The sequence below is a fragment of the Monodelphis domestica genome, chromosome 6 (assembly GCF_027887165.1).
Source record: "Monodelphis domestica isolate mMonDom1 chromosome 6, mMonDom1.pri, whole genome shotgun sequence".
NCBI lineage: Eukaryota > Metazoa > Chordata > Mammalia > Didelphimorphia > Didelphidae > Monodelphis > Monodelphis domestica.
The window spans coordinates 233878918-233892193 of record NC_077232.1 but is presented as its reverse complement, the minus strand read 5'-3'; the positions used below and the strand labels follow the sequence as shown (position 1 = coordinate 233892193).

The window sequence follows — 13276 nt, the reverse complement described above, 5'->3', positions numbered from 1 at the left end:
AACTGAGGACCTCTCATCTCTAGGCCTGGCTCTCAACCCACTGAGCTACTCAGCTGCCCCTATACCTTTTTTATTGTGATTTGAAAATGTGTTTTTTATAAATTGAAAGTCTCTGACAACCCTGCTTGAACAAGTCTATTATTGATATTTCCCCAACAGCATGCTATTCACATCATGTCTCTGTGTCACATTTTGGTAATTCTCAAAATATTTCAAGCTTCATTCTTATTATATCTCTTATCATGATGGGTGGTAAGTAATTTTTTTATGCTACTATTTTAATTATTTGAGAGCACCACAAACATATACATATAAAATAGTGAACTTAATCAATAAACTTTGAGTTCTGATTGCTCCACAGACCTGCCTTTCATATTTCTCTCCCTTTCCTCAAAGGTTCCTGTTTTCTGAGATACAACAGTAGTGAAAGTAGGCTAATTAATAACACCAAAATGGCTTCTAAGAGTGCAAATGAAAGGAAGAATCAATTGACATGGAAAACTTCATTATTGTCTTAAGAAATTGCCATAGCCACCCCAACCTTGAACAACCATCATCTTGACCAGTCAGGTGCCATCAACATAAGGGCAAGACCCTCTACCAACAAATAGATTATGGTTTGCTGAAGGCTTAGATAATAGCATTTTTTAGCAATAAAGTATTTTTTGAATTAAGGTAAACACATTTAATTTTTTAGATACACTTAGTAGACTATAGTATAAAATAAACATAACTTATATATGTACTACAAAAGCAAAAAACTTGCATGAATTGCTTTATTAAAAGATTCACTTTATTGGGGTGGTCTGGAACTAAACCTGCAGTACCTTTAAGGTATGCCTACATGTAATCATCCCTTGTTTTATATTAACAGGATTACCTTGAAGATTTACTTGTTTTTGTTTTGGGTTATGTGTCCAATTTTTCAAAGTCATTTTGGATTCTAAGTAGGGTTAAATGAAAAGTTAAAGAGTTATTTTCTGATTAGCTTGTAGGTTATCTTGAACTCTGGGAACAGTGATTGCTGTTAACTTGTAAGATTCAGGCTTAACTTCTCAATAATTTATTGGTAAACCCTATTTTGTTAAAAAAAAAAAAAAGTTTAGTCCTGATTCTAATCTTGCCTTCTCGGATTGTTCCTCCCATCTTGATCTCATGTCTAAGCTTAATGATGGGGTGTATGGGTATTCAACAAGTACTGGCATTTCTGGTATGAGAGCTTGCCAACCTCTTTTAGAGCTGTTCATCCACCTTTGGTGTCCACCTGGCACTCAACTCTCACTTATAGCTCCAAGAAGCTGTAACCTGTGTAGCAGCCACTTGGTAGATGGGCTAAAACCAGGTTGAGAGTAATTGATGGGCCACAAACCCATTGGTGAATTAGTTGCAAGTCTACTTCAAGCATGGGAAGACTTCAAACCAGTGGAATGGGAGGATGAGAACAATTTGTTCCAATGGCCATGAAGACAGCTGAAGCAGGTGTTGTGGAGCACTTAGAGCTTGGTAAGACATTAAAGATGCCAAGGTAACCTACTACATCCTAATCCATCTACCAATTACCTTGACTTTTGTCTTGCCCCTGGATTTAGATGACTGTGAAAGAGAGAGTTAGACTGATGACTTTGTGAACTCTGCCTAACTTAAATCCAATTCATATGCAAGTCAAGACATCATCCTGTAAGGCCATTGGTCCTCTTTGAAAATGAAGGAAGAACAACAACAACAAGCTTAATGATATTGTTTCTCCGAATTAATTATCCATATTATGAACATAATATATACATACATATATATATATATATATATATATATATATATATATATATATATATATATATACAGGATTCAGTTACTACCTTAAAGGTAGCTGTATATTGTAGATTATGGTTAGGAATTAAGGATCCTCTTTGATAACCAGCTCATAATTAAAACTTTTTCCTAATTCTTACATTTTGGAAATATTCTATAATATAGGCTGTCCTCATTGTTTCTTAATTACTTTTTCTAGATGAAAAGATATTTAAATATCATCTTTTCCACTTAGTTGTATGCAAGAATGAGAATAAGGGGGTCTGGTGGAGGATGTATCAATCCAAATATTTGAAGGACTATTGCATAGAAAAGGGATTTCTTATCCCCAGAAGGTAGAACTAGGAACAGAGAGTAGAAAGAGGAAAGATTTAGAATTGAGTTTATGAGGAAAAAACATCCTCACAATTAGTACTATCAACCAACCAAACAGTAAACCTACATTTATTAAGTGACTATTATATATCAAATACTGTGAAAGACACTGGAGTTACAAGGATTAAAAAAAAAAAAGTTCCATTCCTCAAAGGGCTTACATTCTACAGAGGGAGTGATCCAAAAATGGAAAGGGAAAATTGAGGGAACAAATATTTATCTAACATCTCCTACAAATATTATCCCAATGATTGTGGAAACAACTCTAGGAGGTAAGTGCTATTATTATTATCCCCATTTTACAGTTGAGAAAATAGAGCTTCAGTGATCTGCCCAGATCACACAGCTAGTATCTGAGGTTAGATTTGAACTTGGGTCTTTCTGACTCCAGAGTCAGAGCCCTATCCACTGCACCACCCAGCCAGTCACATTTATAATACTATAATATTACACACACACACACACACATATCTATATACCATTATCTTTTAATAGTTTTTTGTAATACTTAAACATTTTAAAGATAAATGTAAAATTCTTCCATAGAAATGGGTTGCCTTAGAAAGTAATGGTTTCCCTACCCGTCACTGGAAGCCTTCCAGCAAAGGCTAGAAAATCACTTATGAGGCATTTGTAGATGGGAGTCTCTTTTTAGACATGAGTCAAACTAGATGGTTACTCAGTTCTTTTGCCACTCTGTACAATGAATGGATATGGGGCCGAGACTGTAAACACAGTGCGGCAGGTGGCTATTAACTTCTGACTTTCCTACCCATCCCCCTTCCACCATGTTTATTTGTTTGGTGGCTGCAGAGTTGCAATGATGAGTTGAGTAGTGTTTTTAGAGTGAAAAGAAAAGAAAAAAATGCCTATTACATGTAAACAGACTTAGAACATTTTTCATGTGGTCCAATCTCATCATTTCATTCAGTAACACTTTATTTTTTTCTGGATTATACATGTGTTGTCACACAAAGCATATTTCCATATTGCTCATTTTTGTGAGTGAGTAATATTATGAAACCAAAACCCCAAAACATAAAACCAAATAAACAATGGAAAAATCATCTGCATTCCCACCCCAATGGTTCTTTCTCCAGAGATGGATGGCATTCTTGCTCAGAAATCCCTCAGATTTGTCCCAGATCATTGTTTTGCCAATAATCGCTAAGACTTAGAACATATTAACAAAGATAAGTTCTAGACCAGGAGCCATCAAGGATAGACCAGGAGCCATCAAGGACATGAATAGCAGTTTAAAAAAATATTTAAAAAATAAACCCAAGGCAGACTGTTCCAGTAGAGAGAGGACAATAGGGACAACAAATGGACAACATTTTTCTTAAGCCTAAAATAGCATGTTGTATTCCTGAGGCCATCTGCTGCCTCCTCAAGGTAAAACTTATTACTCAATTGTAAATTAGGCATGTTATATTTTACAGATATATAGCATGCACTGTGTTATGTACAAGCCACACAGATACATATAAGCAAGATGGTGCCTGCCCATAAGGAGCTTACAGCCTACTAATAGGGAAAGACAATTCATGCTGGGAATAGTGGCCAGGAAGAAATGTTTTGATTAGTGATGGCACAGAGTTGCTGAGTAGAGACATTGGACATTGGACTGATATGCTTTTTCCAGGAATAGTAATATTGATTTGATTATTGTTGCTAGAGATAGAAAGCAAGGGGTGAGTTTGGGGAGAGGCCAGAGCAGAGATTTGGGGCATACTAGGGATTGTGATCATTGCCACTGAGAACTAGAAGATGAAACCAAAATGCTGGATCGGAGATGGAGATCCGGCAAAACAGCATACTAATATTATGGTGGCTCTGGACTGGGTTAGTAATGTGTACTGCCTCCCTTGAAAAACACTTTGTAAAGTAGAAAGAACTAGATAAATGTGAATCATTATATGCCAATACTTCAAAGATCAATGAACAAAAATGTTTCTCGAGCCACATCTATTACAGGGTTTCATAGGATTTTGTTATTTCATGAGAAGAGTCACCTTGTATAATGAGAACCTCCAAGCTGTATTTTGCTCTAAATCAAATGCTTTCTTGAAGTCAAAAAAACAATACAGTTTGATCTTATAGACCCATCTTTTCTTCATTAATGATATGTTGGTAAATATATATGTTATTATTTTTTAATAATCACATGAAAAGATGCCTCTTTCTTTTCATTAAGGGGAACTTTGATAAGTACACAGACCACTCCCATAAAGACTTTCTAACATTAAGAAGGCAATCAGTCAGTTAACCATTCCTGTCGTGATTTTGGTCATCAAATGAACAAACAAACCTCTGATCTCTTCCACAGGTTAAGAATCTTCCCCTCTTTAAGGAAGCTTAAGAATTCCTCTCTGGCTAACTTTACAATTTGTCACCTCCATCATGAATTTATCTATAAGTTTCTACTCTTGATGTAATTTCTATCAAAATAGAAAGGTGCCCAAATGTGGAGTTTTAATATTAAAACCGATAAGAAAAGATTGTTATAAACATTTTTTAAACCAATAATGGAGGGGTAGTTAGAGAGTGTCAGACCTGGAGATGGGAAGCCCAGGCTTCAAATATGACCTCATACACTTGCTAGCTGTGTGACTCTAGGGACATTTAACCCCACTTATCTTGACCCATACCACTCCTCTGCCTTGGAACTGATACTTAGCATGGATTCTAAGACAGAAGGCAAAGAAAGGTTTGAAAAAAAATACTGGAAGATCTTACAGCATTTCACATTTGTCATTCTCCTGGTTTCATCTCTAAATGCTCTCAGGAAAATCGAATGAGATTAGAAACCACGTTTCCTGCGGGTTTATTTGTTCTTCAAATGCTCAAAGAAGTGATATTTCTCATAAATTTCATCCTTTTCCAAATGGCTTTGCAAAATTACTGTCTACATGTCTCTCTGTTTAGGTAAAGAGATCATATTTGTAGGCTAAGCTCACTTAAGGACTTTTAAAGCTTCGACATTGCAGCTAACTTTTAAACAGGTTAAATTTCTCTAGGAAAGTATAAGCAAATCATTGACCTTGCTTTTATCCATTTCTTTCTCTTTTTAAGTTGACAGCTTATCTATATCTATAGATCAGATAAGCGAAGCTAAAATCCCACAGTGTCCTCTCAGCTTTATCCTTCTTCTAATTTACTATTTACTTTGGGCTTTGTTCTAACCAGTTTACAGCTTGATTGCCATAAGCAGGTTGATTCTGAAGCACCTGTTTTGACTCTGCTCAGGAGCTGTCCAATAAGACAGTCAGTTTCACTTTTGTTTTTTTCTAATGACATTCAGTATTTGGCAACCTCAGTGCATTCTCTCTCATTCTCTCTCTCTCTCTCTCTCTCTCTCTCTCTCTCTCTCTCTCTCTCTCTCTCTCTCTCTCTCTCTCTCTCTCTCTCTCTCTCTCTCTCTCTCTCTCTCTCTCTCTCTCTCTCTCTCCCCCTCTCCGTCTCTCTCTCTCTCTCTCTCTCTCTCTCTCTCTCTCTCTCTCTCTCTCTCTCTCTCCCCCTCCCCCTCCCTCCCACCCTCTTTCTCTCTCCCTCTCTCTCATGATATACAAATGGACTGTTTTTGCATACTTTAGAATGGGGGGGGGGGGGGAGGGACAGATAAGACTTCAAGGAGTCTGTGAACTTGAATGGGAAAAATTATACTTCTTCATTAATCTATAAGTGAAGTTTAATATTGCCTTTAATTATGAATGTTTAAATGTTAATCTGGAAAGGGGTCCATAAGATTTCACCAAATTGTTAAGAAAGTCCTTGACATACATACATTAAAAAAAAAATAAAAAAAACTCCTAAGAAAAAATGTGGTAGATTTCAAAGTTAGCAAAGTTTCAAATCCCATCTGTTCCATGGTGTGTCCTAGGTTAAGTAAGTCACCAAATTCAAATTGTACTTCAGACCCTTTCTACTGTGTTACCCAGTCCCCAGTCAGCCTCAGTTTTCTCCTCTGTAAACTGGAGATAACAATAGCACTGATCTCCCAGGACTGTTGTGAGGACCAAAAGAAATAATACATGTAAAGGAGCTTTGTAGACCTGAAAGCACTAAATAATAGCTGGCTAGCACTATGCCTGGCTTTTGATAAGGGCTTAGGAATTACATTTTTTTTTCCATTCTATTGTTCAATAGATCTGGTGACTATTTCCTTTAGTATAAAGTACAAAATACTATTTGGTATGGAAGAATTTTTAAAATCTGACTCCAGTCTTTCTAGACTAATCTCACATTATATCTCCAGGTTGACCAACATTTGAGCCAAACTGACCTACTTTTTTGTTAGTGATATATAACATCTCATCCCTAGGCTCTATACCTTTGTACAAGTGGATCCCCTGTTCTTCTTAAGAGCCCCAGACTCCCTTCAAAACTCCATTTCTAGGGGGCAACTGTGTAGCTCAGTGGATTGAGATCCAGGCCTAGAGATGTGAGGTCCTAGGTTCAAATCTAGCCTCAGACACTTCCCAGCTATATGCCCCTGGGCAAGTCACTTGACCCCCATTGCCTAGCCCTTACCATTATGCTGCATTGGAACCAATACACAGTATGGACTCCAAGACTGAAGGTAAGTTAAGAGTTTAAAAAAAACCGAAAACTCCATTTCAAGGGCCACCTTCTTTCTACCAGACTTTTCCTAATTCTTCCAATTTGTTTTTATTCCCACCTCCTCCCTTCTGTAAATGTTTTGAATTATCTATGTGCAAGTTGATCAACTTGCACATAGATAATTAATCCTCCTCCCCACAGAGGGGAGGAATTGCTTCTCTTTTGTCATTAGTAACTAGTAAAGTGCTTGACACCCAGTAGGAACTTAAATTCTTATAGAATTAAATTTGTAAAACAAGGAGACTGATATAGATGACTGAAGTTTTTTTCAATTCTAAATGTATGATCCAGATTTTCTAACATTTTTTTTGCCTGCCCCACTATGCCTAGTTTTGTCTTGAGATCACTAAGTGCCAAAATATGTTTTAATTTTGAGTAGTGTGTTTAAATTTTATTTGTGGATCTCTTCAATGTGGCTGTTTGTCTATTCACATATATTCATGGCAATCATCATTGGGCATGCTTGCTATTAGGTGCTGTTACTTATTGTCTTCTAGGATTCTATGAAACCAACTCTGCCAAGAGCACCTCAACATGCCCTTCTACTTTGGGGAAGTTTTTATGTGTGTCTTGGGGTTTCAGTGATAGTGAAAATTACAAAATGGTTGCAGCTCAGTTCCCCTAGCAGTAATGTCAACCTAGCTGGTTGGGCTTAGGCACAGATCAGACACTGAGAGAGAGGAGGCTGAGAATGATGCTGTCAACTAGAAAAAACACAGAATTATTAAATAGTCAAAAATCACTCTTTAATCAAGGGGAAAAGGAGTTAGTGCTACTAACAGGACAACAGAGCTGCTTCCCAAGACTGTACAGAGTCAAGACGCCCTGTTCACCAGCCCGTTAGTGCCACCAACTCAGGATGAACTCTGAGGAACAAAAGAACTTGGAGAACCTATATACCACTCTAGATGACCTGGGGGCTTGGAGTTAGAGGGACAGTTGACTGACTTTACACTGGTAAGAAAGGAAAATGAGGAGTTCTAGACAGGAATAACAGTGAGGGGCTGATGCCCTACAATGGACACAAAAGGGAAAGACCAAACCCAGGGCTGGGACACCTTGGTAATAGACCTTAGTCTAGGGGGAGAAACCACTGGGACAAAAGGGATGCTTAATATTGGGTGGGATTAGCTGTTCCCACCCAAACTACCAGGAAGTTCACTGTCTGGTGAAGAGGGACCTTCCCTCAGGGGGAAACCTCTCCTGTGACAAGGTCAAAACCTGGGGTTTCCACACTCAAACTAAATAAACTGGGGATCTCTATATTTCCATGTTGACAATGTCATCCACAAATAATAATTTGTCAGTCCTTTGAAACTCACTGCACATTTACAAACCATTAATAGACCATTTTACTTTCTTTTTTATACTTAATTTAGATTCAATTTAAAAGCAATTCCTGTAGAACACTGTTCCTGATGAACATGTCAAAGTTATTTGAACTTGCTTAATTTCTTGGAAAAGTTGCAGATTTTGCTTTTAAATGTTTTTCTTGATGGATGCATTATTTTAAATTTTTCCTGGCCCCCTACATGTTCTGGCTTTCATGGGTAAAAAGTTCATCTGGACTCAAATCTGTAGTAACAAAAATTAAAAATATATTAAAAGCAGTTATATATTTAGAAAATAAGCACATAGAGTATGAAGAATGGCCTACTAACTAAAACTTAATGTTTTAATAATAATACATATATATTGGGGTTATAGTCTGTCAAAATGAATGTCTGTGAAGAGTAGACCTAACTCACTATTTAACTTTCCCCTACAAATGTCATCTAGTTATACTCAAAGTAGAGGACTGTGACTATTTTGAGAATTTGGGTGGTGTCAAATAACAATAACAACAAGGAACTCTTGGTATGGACACTCCCTCTACCAATACAGATAATCAACTGTTTTCAGACAGTTGCCTGAGGCACTGAAAGAGAGAAGCTCTTCTTCAAGTCTTTCTCATAGTCACAGAGTTGATAGGTGTCTTAAATTCAGGTCCTTCCTCCAAGGCTGGCCCTATCTCTACTATGTTGTACCATACTGCCTCTCTTGAGAAAAAATTGCTCACCACCTTATTTCCAAATGGCCATTTGACTAGAGTATTTTCAAGCTCTTTATTATTGTAAGAAATTTGCCTTCAATCAGTTGCCTCTCTAAAGCAGTCATGAAACTAACCAACAAGCCAATGGAATGCTGCCACATAGAGTTGTAAGTCAGGTCATGGTTCATTTAGACATTGTTCCTATCCTCATAGAATTTCTCATATATGCAGCACCCACTCTAGGCTACCTGTCCCCAAGTAGCAAGCACACTCACTGGTTGTGTTTCCAGAGTGCCTGCTACTTTCAGATTCCAGAGGTTCATTGTGAATCAAATTCTCCACTATTATACCTCACCAGTCTTCATCTGTATGCTTCTCATTAACAGCCAGACAACATAATTGGCTCTTCAGAAAAGCATTTGCTAGGATGGCACAACAAAAACTGTAGGCATAAAACATTCTCCCCATCAAACCCGAGATACACTTTCCCACAAATATACACACTATTGGTTTAAAAGAATGGACAAAAACTTAATGGAACCATGATAGTGAAGCAAGCCTGTAGGAAAGGCATTTGGCACTACCAATACTGAAATCCTCAGTATCTCTTCTTTCCAAGAGGAGTTCTTGTGAAATCCCAGTGGAGTCCCTTTACGTTCATCAGAGAAAGGTATTCACACTTCATAAAGGACCACCAGATGTTAACAATTTGTTAATGCATTAACACTTAGTTATTTGAAACCTTCCACATATGTTGTCTTCCCCCTTAGAATGTCAACTCCTTGAGATCAGGGACTGTCTTTTCTATTTACTGTTATATCTCCAGCAGTAAACACAGTGCTTTGTACATAGTAAATGCTTAATTTTTTTCCATTCATTTATCCATGATTTTATCCATTGAATGTGTCAACTGAGAAAAGAAAGGAGGAGGTGGAGGAAGAGGACTGTCCCCTCTCCTGATATATAATAAATAACTCTGGCTTTGGAATCAGATACCTGGGTTCATACTCTAAATCTCCTATTTTGTACTTATATTTCCTACCAATAGGTCCCAATTTCATGAGCTGTAAAATGATCTCTAAGTTCTCAACCAGGATTAACTCCTATCATGCCCTAACCTAGGATGCTCCATATAAAGGCTACAAAAATACAATACTGGACAAATTTTACTGCAACAAATGTCATTACAATATTGACCAACATGATTCTATCAGTGTTTAGTAAGAGGCCATTAACAGAATTCTAATACAAGAGCAATTCTTTGGAATTCGTTGTACTATAATAATGACAGTCTTGAAGTCCTCCTTGGATGTTTTATCTTGATGTATGTTCTAGAGGGCTATGCAAGTACTTGGAATGCAAACTAGCAAGTTCTACCAAGCTTGGAAAGCTACAAGTAAAAAGCCTGGCCACAAAGTATGTGTCAGTGTCCAGTTGCCTGATTCCCAATCTAACTGAATTTGGAACACTGGCCACCAAGTGATAAAATTTTTGGCTCTGGCAACTCATTGTTTCCTAAGGTACAAAGGGGTTGTGACCTGCGTTGAATCATTAAAATAAGTTAAAAGGTAAGACTAGACAAAATGGCCCAGTGGATAGACTGTACCTGGAATCAGAAAGACTCTTCTTACTAAGTTCAGATATGGACTCAAGAATTTCCCAGCTGTGTGACCCTGGGTAAGTCACTTAACCCAGTTTGCCTGTAAGATGCGCTGGAGAAGGAAATGGCAAACCTACTCAAATATCTTTGCCAAGAAAAAAACCCCAAATGGGCTCATGAATGGTCAGACAACGACTGAACACAACAAGACTAGACTGGTTATTTGTAAGCTATTTGTAGTGTTCAGTATTGGTTCCATAACTTCAATTTGAAGCAGAGGGATTTTGGGTAATTTATTAGGAAGGCTTAAAAGAGATATGTAGTCAGAATACTGTTAATTTGGTTTGGAATGTTTTTAAGAGGCAAATAAATTGTAATTTATTAAAGTGTAATTTTTTTCCCCAAAGAGGAGAAACATGAAGTAGGTGTTTATATTTTAAATTTCAATTTGAGAAAGAAAATTTGAAAGATATAAGGGAGGAAAATCTCATCCTTAGGACCCAAAACTGCCAGAAACTTTGTTTAAAACAACCTAGGATATTCTATGGTTATTATTTAGAGATATAAATAAACAATTCGGCTGTGTTTCAATTAAGTTGCTTTTGGAACACCACAATTAAACAAGCACAACTGGCTACATTTGCCAAATACTTTTTACATTTAATCTGCAAAGCAACCGCAGAACCTGTTTTTTTTTTACAATGTGATTCCAATTAGGCTTTCTCCTGTGATTTGCATACTATTAACCTGGATAACTTAGAGTAGGGTTTCACCACCTCAATTTCACATTTAGTATATGCTCATTATTTAAAAGGGGGGAAAAGTTATCCCTAAAAGCCGGAAAATCAGAGAAGACTTGTAGTCCCCAGTGAAATACTGAGAAAGACAAAAGAAGCCGTACAAAGAAGTGGAGGCAACGAGTAGTTCTATAAGAAAAGAAATTAACATGCTGTGTTGGTGAGTTGCACATGATCAACCATGCTTGCTGGAGAAGGCTGTCTGTTGGGTGTTGCTATGGTTACGAAAAGCTAGTGGAACCCAATGAGCTGTCTGCGCCGAAGAGGACCAGCCATTTTATTTATGGAAAACAGCGTGACATGCTGAGCTTTATCTTGGAACGATAATTTTCTTAAGAAAACAAAAACGGGGAAAGAAACTCTTTGGAAGGAAAGAGAGCGATGGGCATCCCGGAGAATAATCACCGCATCTAGGAAATTCTTTGCAACTTCCATTGGAACTGGCTGCTGCTTAGCTGTACCCGGGAGCTGATCTGAGGGAGAGGAATGCAGAGAGAGTGTGTATGATAGTGCCCCGACTGCCTCTCGCTATCAGCCAGTGGGGAAGGTTTTTGTCTCCTGACGGGCTAGGTTTCTCTGCAATGTTATCTGCACAGCTCACTAGCTGCTCGTCCTGAAAACCAGTGACCCAAAAGAGGTGGGTGTCACCCTCTTCTGCTAAGGTCCTCTGCCGAGCTCTCTGAAGAAGCAGGTGTATGTGCTTGTGGTTCAGAAGGCAGTGGCACTCCGCTTCCTCGCTCCTTCCTTACAGATTCTGGAGCATCGGCAGGTGGGGGTTGGGGCTCTTCTTCCCACGGGACTTCCTGGATACCAACACTTGTTCGCCCGAGGTAAGTAAGGAGGCATCTTTTAAAATAAGAATTAAAAAAATTAAAAGACCCCAAACCAAGATATTGGGGCTTTTAAAGGACAGCTGCTTTGAGCTCAACTCAGCTGGAGTGGTTTAATTTAATTTAGTTCAGCAATTGATATTTGCTTTGAATTCTAACCCCCTCCCCATAAAATGGTGTCAAGCACAAAGACTCGTTTCATTAAGTTTTTGTTACATAAATTGTATGATGAAACGAACTGGCAGTTCTGGATCTCAGGATAGAAAGCAAATATTTGCTGTTTTAATGAATTGTGTTGACGTGTATTTCTGGATCGTCTACCTCACCAAATGCCAGGGGTTTTCTATACAATAGGTTCTTTTATACCTTCTTGTGACGGGAACTAAGACAAATGACAGGAGATATATATGCGTGTTTGTGTGTGTATGTATGTAAAACTAGAACTCCTGGACTTTTTATTCGAGAAGCTTTAAAACCAGTCTGCTGGCATTATAACATCTGCCTACATTTGGTTGGGTCGAAGCTGTCCAAACACTGCAGTTCCCTATGTAGGTCATAAGAACAAACGGTGGTTTTTATTATTTGTTTTTTCCTTCTCCTAGCCGTTTTACATTCCTTGCACTCAATTCTTCGGGCAGGTTTGGGTGTGGGGTCAGGGTGGGGGTACTTGTCCTGCAAAGACTGTAGGTATTAGGAGCGTCTCACACCTCCTTCCTTTCACAGATATCATGCATACCATGCTAGGCTAGAGTACAACACACCCATTGTGTGCCTCAGTTAGGAGCCCAGGGAAAGAAAGGAAGCAAGTCCTCCTCATGGAGATCGGCACAGCCATAGTGTGTGGCAGTTGGCTGTTTTAAAATTGCACAATCCCCCTGGCAGATAGTTTTCCGAGATAGAGAGTGAAACCCACAACCGAACTCACCCAATACAAACACCTACGGACATCCAAGGCGGATGTTTCCTTGGGCGCTGCTGCCTGCTAATAGCCCAGACTTTGAATTGCACCCTGAGTTGCGACCAACCTCCCACCCTCCCCGCCCCCAGCACACATACGTCCTTTGATGAGTGTTCTCAGATTTATGGTCTCGGAGGGGCAAAGCTATCATCATGGCTTGAAATAGGTCGATCAAGCCACCATCTCTGACACAGAATCAGAGAAGATTCAATTCAGCTTTTCCCGATCCCTTTTAAGCTTTACTGAAATCCA

At 38.4% G+C, this 13276-nt stretch overlaps 1 protein-coding gene across 7 annotated transcripts in view; it reads left to right on the top strand.

The window, feature by feature from the left end:
* SORBS2 (sorbin and SH3 domain containing 2) overlaps positions 1–13276 on the top strand; it is a 515172-nt gene that overhangs the window by 229564 nt on the left and 272332 nt on the right. Inside the window, exon 1 of one of the 7 annotated variants that reach the window (XM_056802968.1) lies at positions 7043–12066. The exons of 2 other annotated variants lie outside the window; for them this stretch is intronic. The gene's annotated coding sequence lies outside the window, so the exon portion shown is untranslated. Of the gene's footprint in view, positions 1–7042; positions 12067–13276 lie in introns of those variants that run through there. 4 more of the 7 variants (XM_056802969.1, XM_056802971.1, XM_056802974.1 and 1 more) reach the window with 4 other exon arrangements.